Genomic DNA, 11,020 nt, shown 5'->3' with positions numbered 1-11,020 from the left:
CTGTGCGTCTAAGGCGGATGCTAACAGGAGGCAGGGGACACGATGTTTTACCCAGGTTCGGGCCCTCTTGATGGAGGTAAAACCCTATGTCCTGCTTGATTTATTCTTGATAATATGATTAGTACAAGAGTTGATCTACCATGAGATCGGAGAGGCTATACCCTAGAAGCTAGCCTATGGTATGATTGTATGTTGTCCTACGGACTAAAACCCTCCGGTTTATATAGACACGAGAAGGGGCTAGGGTTACACAAGGTCGGTTACAAAGGAGGAGATATACATATTCGTATGGCCTAGCTTGCCTTCCACGCTAAGTAGAGTCCCATCCGGACACGGGACGAAGTCTTCAATCTTGTATCTTCATAGTCCAACAGTCCGGCCAAAGGATATAGTTCGGCTGTCCGGAGAGCCCCTAATCCAGGACTCCCTCACCGCCTCTACACCCGTACGATTGGCCGCGCCCGTGTGAACGCCCAAGTTATCGGCACATCATCCCGAGTTATTGCCTTTTTCTGTTGTGGACTTCACACCAGTTATTAACTGCTGACGCGTGCCCCGTGTACACAGTCTCGCATGACCTTGCCGCTAGCATGTTCCAAAATTTGTTGAAACTAGATACGAACGATCTCGGGGGCGGCAAAATCTCCCGCCTCCTTCTAAAATTTCCGCCACCTAGTCTTTAGCATGCGAAATTCCCGTTTTGTCCTTGGTGCACGGCGAACAATAGTTACAATACCGCCCTCATCTACATAATAGGTCGGGCTGCTTTGGTAACTTCTGGTTCCCCCCACCACACGACACCCCCGTTTCCTCTCCCCCTCCCGCAAAAACGACTAACTCCACAACACCAGAGCCCATTCTACCCCTCCATCACGCCGTCCGTACTTCATCGGCCTTTCTACCCCTCCCCTCTCGAAACCCTAGACTGCTCATCCACTGGCGTACCAGAGCCCATTCACTGCCAGCGGCGTCCACCTCGCCGGATCTACTTCAGCGGCCGCATCTACCCCTCCCACCTCCACTAGAAACAAATAGACTATTGATCCACCACTGTACCACAACCCATTCAGTGCCGAACTTGACCACGGCGACAGATCTTCTTCGCCGGTAATCTCGTCAACCACGGCACATCTGCTGCGGCTCATTCATACTCCCCACCGGAGACGCTTCGTTCACACCCCCAGAGCCGCCCCACCGACACCCTCGTCGACGGCCTCTGATCCTCTTCGCTAACACGTTCCTCAACCCTACCAGAGCCGCTTCGCCTATACCATTCTCAACCCTACCGGGGCCGCTTTGCCAACTCACAAGTCCATGGCCAAAGATCCGCTTTGTCGCACCCTCATCCAACCTACCGGAGCAGCTTCTGACGCCCCATCCACGGCCGCAGATCCGCATCATCGATACCATCCTTAACCAAACCACTGGAGAAGCTTTACTGACGCCCTCGTCCACGGCCACAGATCCGCTTCACCCATACCATAGTCCACCCTACCGGAGCCGCTCCACAAACACCCTACTCGATGGTTCTAGATCTCCTTACCGGACCCAGACAGCCAGCACAGCATCATCACCCTTGACATTTCTAACCTGATTCCCACTGTATGGCAAGATGCCAAGCACCCGCCACGGCCTAGGTACTTCACCATTAAAACCGTCCAGCATCACCTACCCGATGTACTTCAAAGATACTAACATGTTGTTGTTACCTGTTATGCAGCTGGCAAAAACTACAAGGATGATGTTTCTTCTGGATCTAACAGCTTGGCCAACCAAGATCCTGGACTAAGGCACTGCTATGATCTTGTAAGTGCGTCTCTCTCTCTTTTATTGTTGTGTGCCTGCCAGCGTGCTTTGCTAGGATTTTCGACCAGTAATCTCTTTGTGCAGACAATGATTTCTACTACTGGCTGCTAAATTAGATATGTAGATGTCATACATGATACTACCTCGTACCTCCGTTCCTAAATATAAGTCTTTCTAGAGATTCTACTATAGGCTACATACGAAGAAAATGAGTGAATCTACACTCGAAAATGCATCTATATACATCTGTATGTGGTCCATACCGGAATATGTACAAAGACATATATTTAGGAACAGAGGTAGTACATTACACAAAATCATAAGTGGCATGTAGGAATTCCAGTGCACTATATTAGGCTCCCTTAGAGTGCCTTCTAGTCCAGCACATAGAGTCATGGCTAGTTTATACTACGCACACAATCGTTAATTGGTGGTCTAAATATGCGCAAGGGATATGCAATGTATTATCATGTATAGATGTCTGAAATTAGCCGTGTCAACTTGCAGATAGGGTTACACAATGAAAAAGTACAAGATGTATATGGAAATTTCATGGAACATCACAAAAAAAGGAGAGGCAGTGATGAGCCTATAATGTGTGCTATGGTAGGTCACTCCTCCATTGTAATCATCGTGACATGTTATTTGTATGTCAGTTCTATTGGCCAAGTTTCTTAGGGAGAGTTATTATGAGTTATCCTAAGAAAATAAGCACATGTGAGTATAAGCTCCAGGTAATAAGCCAAGCAGTTCTTTTCATTGCCTTCCTTTTCAACATATCTTTGGTATGATGAGTGAAAAGTCTAGATTGCATTATATTTTGTCATTTTTCTGCCCATATGAAAATTAATTTGACTTGCAAACATCACAAATTGAACCCACTGCAGTAATTAATATGATAGGAAAACAGACCATCACTATTTGTTCAAAATGCAAATACAAAGATACCATCTACTTGGCACAATCTACTTTGGTCAATGTCTTCCATAGAGATCTCATTGCCTAATTTAAACGAAGAACGCATGACCCACATTTAAATGAAGAACAATTATTTATTGAAATTCGGTGGTCCAAGTGGCTGGTTATTATCATATAGCAGCAGCACCTGAAAATATCATATAGCAGTAGCAGCTCATCGCAACTCATCATACAGCAGCAGCAACAGTGTGCAATTCATCATATACTAGCAGCAGCTCATAGCAATTCATCATATAGCGGCATCAGGAGTAACTCATAGCAATTCATCATATAGCAGCCGCAGAAGCAGCTCATAGCAATTCATCATATAGCAGCAGCAGGAGAAGCATATAGCAACTCATCATATAGCAGCAGCAACTCATAACAATTCATCATATATCATCAACAGCTCATAACAATTCATCCTATAGTAGCAGCAGGAGCAGCTCATAGCAATGCATCATATAGCAGCAGCAGAAGCAGCTCATAGCAATTCAACATAGTGGATCAGAATAAAACTTTGGCAAAAAATCAGAGGAGATCCTCACCTTCTTGGATGAGCTCATCCTTCGATAGCACCTCAAGGCCACGACCTGGGAGTAGAGGAGGGGGAATAAGGTGCCTTCTGCCGCAGTGTGGCATCGGTCGTAGTTGTGCGGCGCCCGTCGGAGTAGTGCGTTGGATGGACCATAGTGGAGCAGCTGCTGGAGACCATGAGAATGAGGGGCGACGCTAGAGGGAAGATTAACCAGGGAGATTTGGCCCTACCCACCGTCCATGTAGCCTAGCTGGACAGAGCATCGTCGAGGACCAAGCCAGATGGGACCAGTGGCGACGGCTCACTAGAGGAACCCTAGCACTGCAGGCAGGGGATCAAGGTAGAGGGAAAAGGGAGAAGAGATGCAAGCGGGCAGGGCAATTGCATTTTGATTGTAATATAGGTAGACAACAGAGTAATTTTACTATTCCCCTTCCCTTCAATTTTAATGAGCTTCCACCCGAAATACCCCCCTCCAAAGCAAAATAAGTTAAGTCCAAGCCCATAACTCAAAAATGACTTCTTCACATATTTTAGGGCTTATTTTGACAATAAGCTCTGAAAAGGCATAATAGAACTAGCCTTTAACATGCAATTTAATTGTGTGTGTAATGATGAATCACTCCTGCCAGCTATAGTGTACATTTAGGCATCATCATACATGGCATAACCTAATACATGTGCATTCCATTGTAGAATCTGGAATATGCAATGTTTATGTTAGTTCATACGTTGCACATGATGCTTAAATGCCCCTTAAATCTGGTCATTCAAGTGATGGTCTTTAAGCCTCCTTCTTTGCTTCTTTTCTTGATACATCTATTCAATTGCTTGTTTGCATCAGCCAGCCATACCAGAACTGTTTGCTTTGATAAATTGCTGTTCTTGAGCTCACACTCTAACAGAGCTTGTCAACAATTTAAGCACTAAGGGCTGCTGTAGTGGGGGCTTGTCTAACTCATAGGTGACATAAAGGTTTGGCTGTACACTAAAGTAGGCTCTCCAAGAGTAACTGGAGATCCAGCTCGAAGGTATGCCTAGTTTTTACATAGTGCACACATAGTAAATTCTCATTTCATTGTGTACAAGTGCATGAGATGTGGCATGTTTCATTATGTGGTGTTGTTTTGTTATAATCTCATTCTTTTGTGTTGTTCATAGACTGGAAAGTATGCATATTTATCTTCCAAGGAGATGAGTAACTAGTTTGTGTCACCTTGCAGAGGGGGTGCAATGAAGATAAGATTGAGGATTTCCAAGTACAAGATGTTAGGAAGGAGCCTTGCAAGAGAAGTAGGAGCAGCACTGAGCCTGTTCAACCAGTTAAGGTAAGTCACTGTATCCTACTCAATAGTTTAATTCCTTGTTTGTTTCAGGCATAGTTAATTTGTTCTTTTCAATTACTTTATTTGTCCTTAGTTAATGAGATGCCCAAACAATGATGCCTGATGTTGGGTACTTGTATAACTATTAGTTGACATAATTAAAGGCCTTACCATTTAATTACTCTGGCGAAGTGTGCCTAAAGCTTTGATGTCTATTAACCAACTATTACTGGATGAGCCTCACAATCTAGTTTATACTAGGCTAATGATTGCATAGCGTTGCTTGCTGTAGTAGGTTTGTATGAATACCTCTGCTGTTAATTATGCTCCCTAAGACTTTAATTGAGCTATAGAATGGCCAGTTGCTTTCTTACTTATATGCAACATGCAGTCCGAATTTGTAACTTGTCTGTATTTTGGAGTTGGCCCCAACATCATGCTCCTCTGGTGAGCTAAGTGAGATTTCTGTATGCAGGCTGCACAAACTACAATTTTTATAATTTTTAAATATCATCTGCTTATGCTTCATGATGTGTAACATTATTGTTATTCCTCTTTTGCCATGTACAAAATAGTCAGTCTTGCTTGCTTCACTATTGTAACTATATTTTTTCCCTAGTCATGTGTACTTACAGAAACATTTTAGGATGAAGTGACATCAACACAAAGATCTGCGAGCAGTGCGGTATGGCCATTACCGAATGATTATGGATTGGAATTGGAATGTGCTGATGTAGTCGAGCATCAACTAGAGGTGGCAAGACAACGTGTACATGATTCTCAACGTACAATCAACAAGTTGAGACCGGACATGCAGGTATTAGATGCAGGAGTCAAAAAATGAAATAAGACACTGGGGTAACCATGAAGGAATTGGAGATTTTACAGACTGAAATTTGTGCTATCTGAATCCGGCCAATCCTCTTTTCTTAAGAGATTATAGTTCAAATGGTAAGTTCTGTTGATGCGTGTCCATGATGTCTGAGCTTTAGTTGTCTAGTGTATGTAATTTGCTGTTTGTGTCTGCTTTATTATCTCTCATGCCGAACTATAATTCCCAGTGGGTATATTCAGCCGTAATTTGTTTATTGTATAGTGTAGGATTATTCTATGTTTCTATGCCTTAGTCTCTTTATTGTATAGTGTGTGTTTTTAGAGGCGATAGTATAGAGTAGGACAATTCTTTAATATGCTATATCATTGAAATGGGGGCCAACACGCCCAAACATTTCCTAGATGCCATACAAACGAACAAACATGTGTAGTCAAAGTGGGCCTTAATTGGGCTGGTCAAAATAATATGAAGTGGATCCCAAATGATGTGGCCCACCGTAACAACGGCTATTAGCAGGCCGTTAACAGGCCAAATGTTCGATAGGGACGTATAAATGGAAATGGCCCACGGGCCTCTAGCAGGATGAAATAGATGTCAATTTTTTCTCGGCCCTTTTACTTTATAGGCCAGTAAGAGGCTGAAAGTTTTATGGGGCAGAGGAGGCCCAATTTGCAAACTAGACTTTTAACAGGCCGAAAGTCGCGCTGGGCTGAAATGATGCCCTGCGGAACATGGGCCCCTAATGGACCTAAAGTCAAAGGCCCAATTGTTGTGGGCGGGCTGTTAACATGCCGAGAGACAAAATGGGCTAAGAGTTGTCCCTTTTACCGAATGGGCCGAGTACATGCCTAAAGTCACAGCAGGCTAGAATTGGCCCAACTGCAGAATGGGCCGAGAAAAGGCCAAAAGACATTCCAGGCCGTTGATGAGATGGAACTGACGATGGGCCGCTAACAGGCCGAAAGAAGATCAGGCCGCAATTGAGCCCAAAGATGTAGAGGTCCGTTAACGGGCTAAAACTGAGATGGGATGGAAATTGTCAAATGTAGAATGGGCCTTTGTTGGGCCGATTCTTTGTAACTTGTATGGGTCGTGCTTGTAAATGGGCCTGGCTCAAGTAGGCCGCTAATGGGCCTACCCGCTTATTTTGACAGGCCCGTCCTTTTAACCTGAATGGGCCACTATTCGGCCGGTCCACGTGTCTACATGTCATAGGCGCATCTTGCCCATTGGATGACTGACACGTGTGCCAACGCGGAGTTGACACGTGGTTCCGTCGCCCAGTGAGAATTTTACACATGGAAAATCATCATTGGTCATGGCTGTTAGCGGGTTATTGGATCCAAAACTGGACCTGATAGCTTAACAGCAACCCGTTACGGTGGATGCCACGTGTCGGTCACCCTTGATGAAAGCACTTCCATGACGCGAAATTTATCGTCATGGAAGTGAACACTTTTGTGATGACAATTTCGATAATGTCATGGATCACTTCTATGACAGCACAGGTATGATGTCTTGATTGAGTCATAAAATCGTCATGGATGTACATGCATAACAGAAAACGTGACCTACTGTCACAAACACGTATCATCACGGAAGTGTATTTTTTGTAGTGCTTTGAGATTTCATTGTTATCGGATTTAAACCTTTTATGGATTTGAGAGCACTTGATATATGTCTTGCATATGAATACTCGTGGTGACAATGGGGTATCATATTGATTCACTTGGTATATGTTTGGCACTCAACTCGTGGATTCCCGAGGTGACATTGGGGTAATCTATGCATAGGGGTTGATGCACATTCTTGTTTTTTTTCTCGTGTATAAATCTTGGGGCACTCTTTGAAGTTCTTTGTGTTGGGCTGATTATTATGAATATGAATTTGCTTTAGTGTTATTTTAGTACGAACTCTAGGATAGATCGAATGGAAAGAATAGCTTTGTGTTATTTTAGTACGAACTCTTGAATAGATCACACAGAAACAATAGCTTTGAGGTGGTTTTGTACCCTACAAACAACTTATTCTGATGTTCTCCGCTAGGAAGGAACTTTGAAGTGATTCTTCATTGCACTTTGAGGGGTGGTTATATGATCCAATTATATTAGCTTTGTTGAGAGGTTGTACTAGTGAAAGTACGGACCATAGGCCTCATTTTCAGGCATTGCAATACCGTTTTTGTGCCCGTTTACTATTTGCTACTTTGCTGTTTTTATTTATTCAGAATATAAAAATATGTTTGTACCATCAATATTACACTTTTATCACCATCTCTTCGCCGAACTAGTGCACCTATGCAAATTACCATTGTATTTGGTGTGTTGGGGACACAAGAGACTTTTATTATTTGGTTGCAGGGTTGTTTGAGAGAGACAATCTTTATCCCACACCTTCCACGGATTGTATTTGGTGTGTTGGAGACATAATAGACTTTTATTATTTGGTTGCAGGGTTGTTTGAGAGAGATCATCTTCATCCTACACCTTCCACGGATTGATAAACCTTAGGTCATCCACTTGAGGGAAAATTGCTACTGTCCTACAAAACTCTGCGCTTGTAGGGCCAACATGTGTCTACTAGAATAAAGTTGCGTAGTAGACATCAAGCTCTTTTCTGGTGTCGTTTCCGGGGAGGTGAGTGCTTGAAGGTATATATTTAGATCTTGCAATTGAATATTTTAGTTTCTTTTTTACCACTAGTTTGGTTTATCAAAGAAACCTACATAAAAATGGAATTGAGGTTGCATCATATTATTGGTCATCTTTATAATATCTTTCTATAAAATGATGGATCATAAAATTGTGCTCATCAAGTGATAGAAGAAGAATTCAATAAAATGTTTGGTACAAATGATGAGCATGATTGCAATGTTGTTAGTATGAATTCTTTGAATATCCATGATGCTAATGATATGCAAAGCCATAATCTTGGGGATGCTATGTTTGATGAAGATGATATTTTTAGTCCCCCAAGTTTTGATGAGAAATTTTATTATGATGATTATATTGATGAAACTGGATTTGGAGAGGACATGACTTTATTTAATGATGAATCCACTATTTTGGAAGAGGTTTCAATTGACTATGATAACAAAGTTTCTATGTATGATATTATGGTGATGACATGTATGCTATAAAGAATAATGATAACCGTGAAACTTGTCATCATGATTTCAATTTTCAATCCCATGATAGTTATTTTGTTGAGTTTGCTCCCACTACTATTGATGAGAAGAAATTTGCTTATGTGGGGAGTAATAAAATTTCTATTCTTGTGAAACTTGGCTTCGAGGCAAAGACAAACGGCAAGTGCGGAGCGCCGGGCCCTAAACTCCTGCGGCCTTGGTCGATGCGTGGTGATTGATGGGACGTGGGTGTCTCCGCTTCCCAAAGCCGCCTCGGCAACCGTTCGACTTGACGAGACACTGTTGCATGCAGAGAAAATCATCATTGCGTATATTCATGGATGACAGTGGTTGGCCTTCCTCCAGCCATAAATGTGGAGAGGGGCGGAGCCCTCCTTGCTCATCTCCATCTTGTCGCCACTCGCTCCTTCTTTTTCCTCTCTGCCTTGCCGTCTTGCTGTAGCTCTCATGGCGCTGATGTGGAAGTTCTTCGCCACCGAGAAGGGGGGGGGGGCCAAGGAGGGACCCGGCTCACTGCCTCCCAAGAGAGGGCGAGGCCGCCCCCACAAGTATGCTGTGACCCATGCGGTGGCTCCTCGGGCGCGCGGGCGCACTCCTTCGGGGGCCGGCGTGGTCTTGGGCGGCCGTGGCGGTGCTTCTTCTCGCGGTGGAAGCTGCCAAGGGAAAGGAAGCCCCTGTGACGAGGGGAGGCATGCCATGGTTGCCCGGCCTCCTCGGCCGCGCTTCCACTTAGTGGAGGTGCTCCCGGAGTTCGTCATGTGGTCGGAGAGGCCGACCGGCACCTGGCTCCCGCTCCCCCGCTTCTTCGCTGGTGAGCTGCAGGCCGCGGGGCTTGACGGCCTCTGGCTGCAGGCGGACGGCTGCTGCAACAAGGCTTCCTATGTTGGGGTCGAAGTTACCGCCCCTAGTAATGTATCCTTGGCCCGCGGCTGGCAAGCATTTTCTCTCGCATGCGGCCTGAGCGGGAGGTGCACCATCCACTTCAAGTACGACGGCGTCGCGACCGTTTACGTGAGGGTGTTCAGGGTGGACGGCCATCGCGCGGGGTGGTGCCTCAATGATGGCAGCTGCGACGATGAGCTTGGCCTTGACGACGGCCGTGCCGATGACCAGGGCGAGCTCGCCCTTAGTGACAGCCATGCCTATCCCAGTGGTGGCGGCTCCTCTTCTGGCGAGAGCACCAGCAGCGGCGGTTATGATCAGCTGCCCCGCCGCCGGGATCGGATCGGGAAGGCGATGGGTTGTCCTGCCACCGTGCTCCGGTGAAGCGGGAGGAGGACTCCGGCTGAGTAGACACTTTTGTTTAACCTTTCCTTTTTCCTGCATTTTGAAAAAAGTAGATGTCCTCGCTGGGGTGTGTAATGAACTGCGGCACTTATGCCACTATGGTATGCTTGTTATTTTGATGTTATGACATGCTATCTGTGTTCCGAATAGATGTGGTTTGCGTAACTTAGCTTAGCGTTCTCGTGGTAGTTAAGTTTCCCATCTCGCGAGGGCGCGCCCTTTGGTATCTGGTAAAGTTCCCTTCCCGATGACTCAGGAGCCATCAGCCTCAGGACACATTGTAGAGCAGCAGAGATGTTAGAAAATTTGACGCGGTGCCTTGTTCTTCCTTGCCCGAGCCCCCAAGTGCGAGTTAGTTATGGCTTAGTGCACCGTGTCGCGCTGCCCGAGCGGCACGGACTTAGAGTGTGTTCACGCCCATGAGCTCATTCGAGAGCGCCTCCCGAGGATCAAGGAAGCCGAGGCTCTGGGGCGACAGGGCTTTGGCGAAGTGTGTTTGCGGTGCGGTTGAACCCAACGCGCGCACACACCTGCCCAGCCCAGCCCCCGTGTGCGATATGCACGAGGAGGAGCGACGGGCAACTGCCGCTCCCCTAAGCCAAGACTAAAAGGCAAGATCAATAAAAGGGGAGAATTCAACTTGTCAATAAAAAACGCGAGAACTCCAAGTTCCATTAAAAAGTTGCAAACCAGCTACAGAAAGCAAGCAAATGAACAGCCGCATCTGGCACCTAGTCTACTCTTCTCACCAGCGCAGAGCTAAGTGCTGCCACTAGGACGTGGGAGGGAGCCCCCGAGGCCCAAGGCCGGCACTCCGGAGACTCCGGGGCATGTACAGCCCAAATCATTATTACATGAGTGTCATGAGTGGAGACCTTCATAGCCACGGGGCCTTTCTTCATGGGTAAAACTTTCGAAGGTGCTGGATGTTCTAGGTATTCAGGATGGGGATCCCGTCCTGTGTCTCCACGCATGCGGCGCTAGGCCTAGAGACACGGAGATCTTAAATGGGCCCTCCCACATGGGTGAAAGCTTATGCATCCCCTCCCTGGAGAGCACCAACCTCAGGACGAGATCACCCACCTCAAGCGTCCTGGAGCAGACGTTGCGGCTGTGGTACCGCC

The sequence above is a fragment of the Triticum urartu genome, chromosome 4, assembly GCF_003073215.2.
Source record: "Triticum urartu cultivar G1812 chromosome 4, Tu2.1, whole genome shotgun sequence".
NCBI classification, from domain to species: domain Eukaryota; kingdom Viridiplantae; phylum Streptophyta; class Magnoliopsida; order Poales; family Poaceae; genus Triticum; species Triticum urartu.
Note: the sequence above shows the minus strand (reverse complement) of the source record.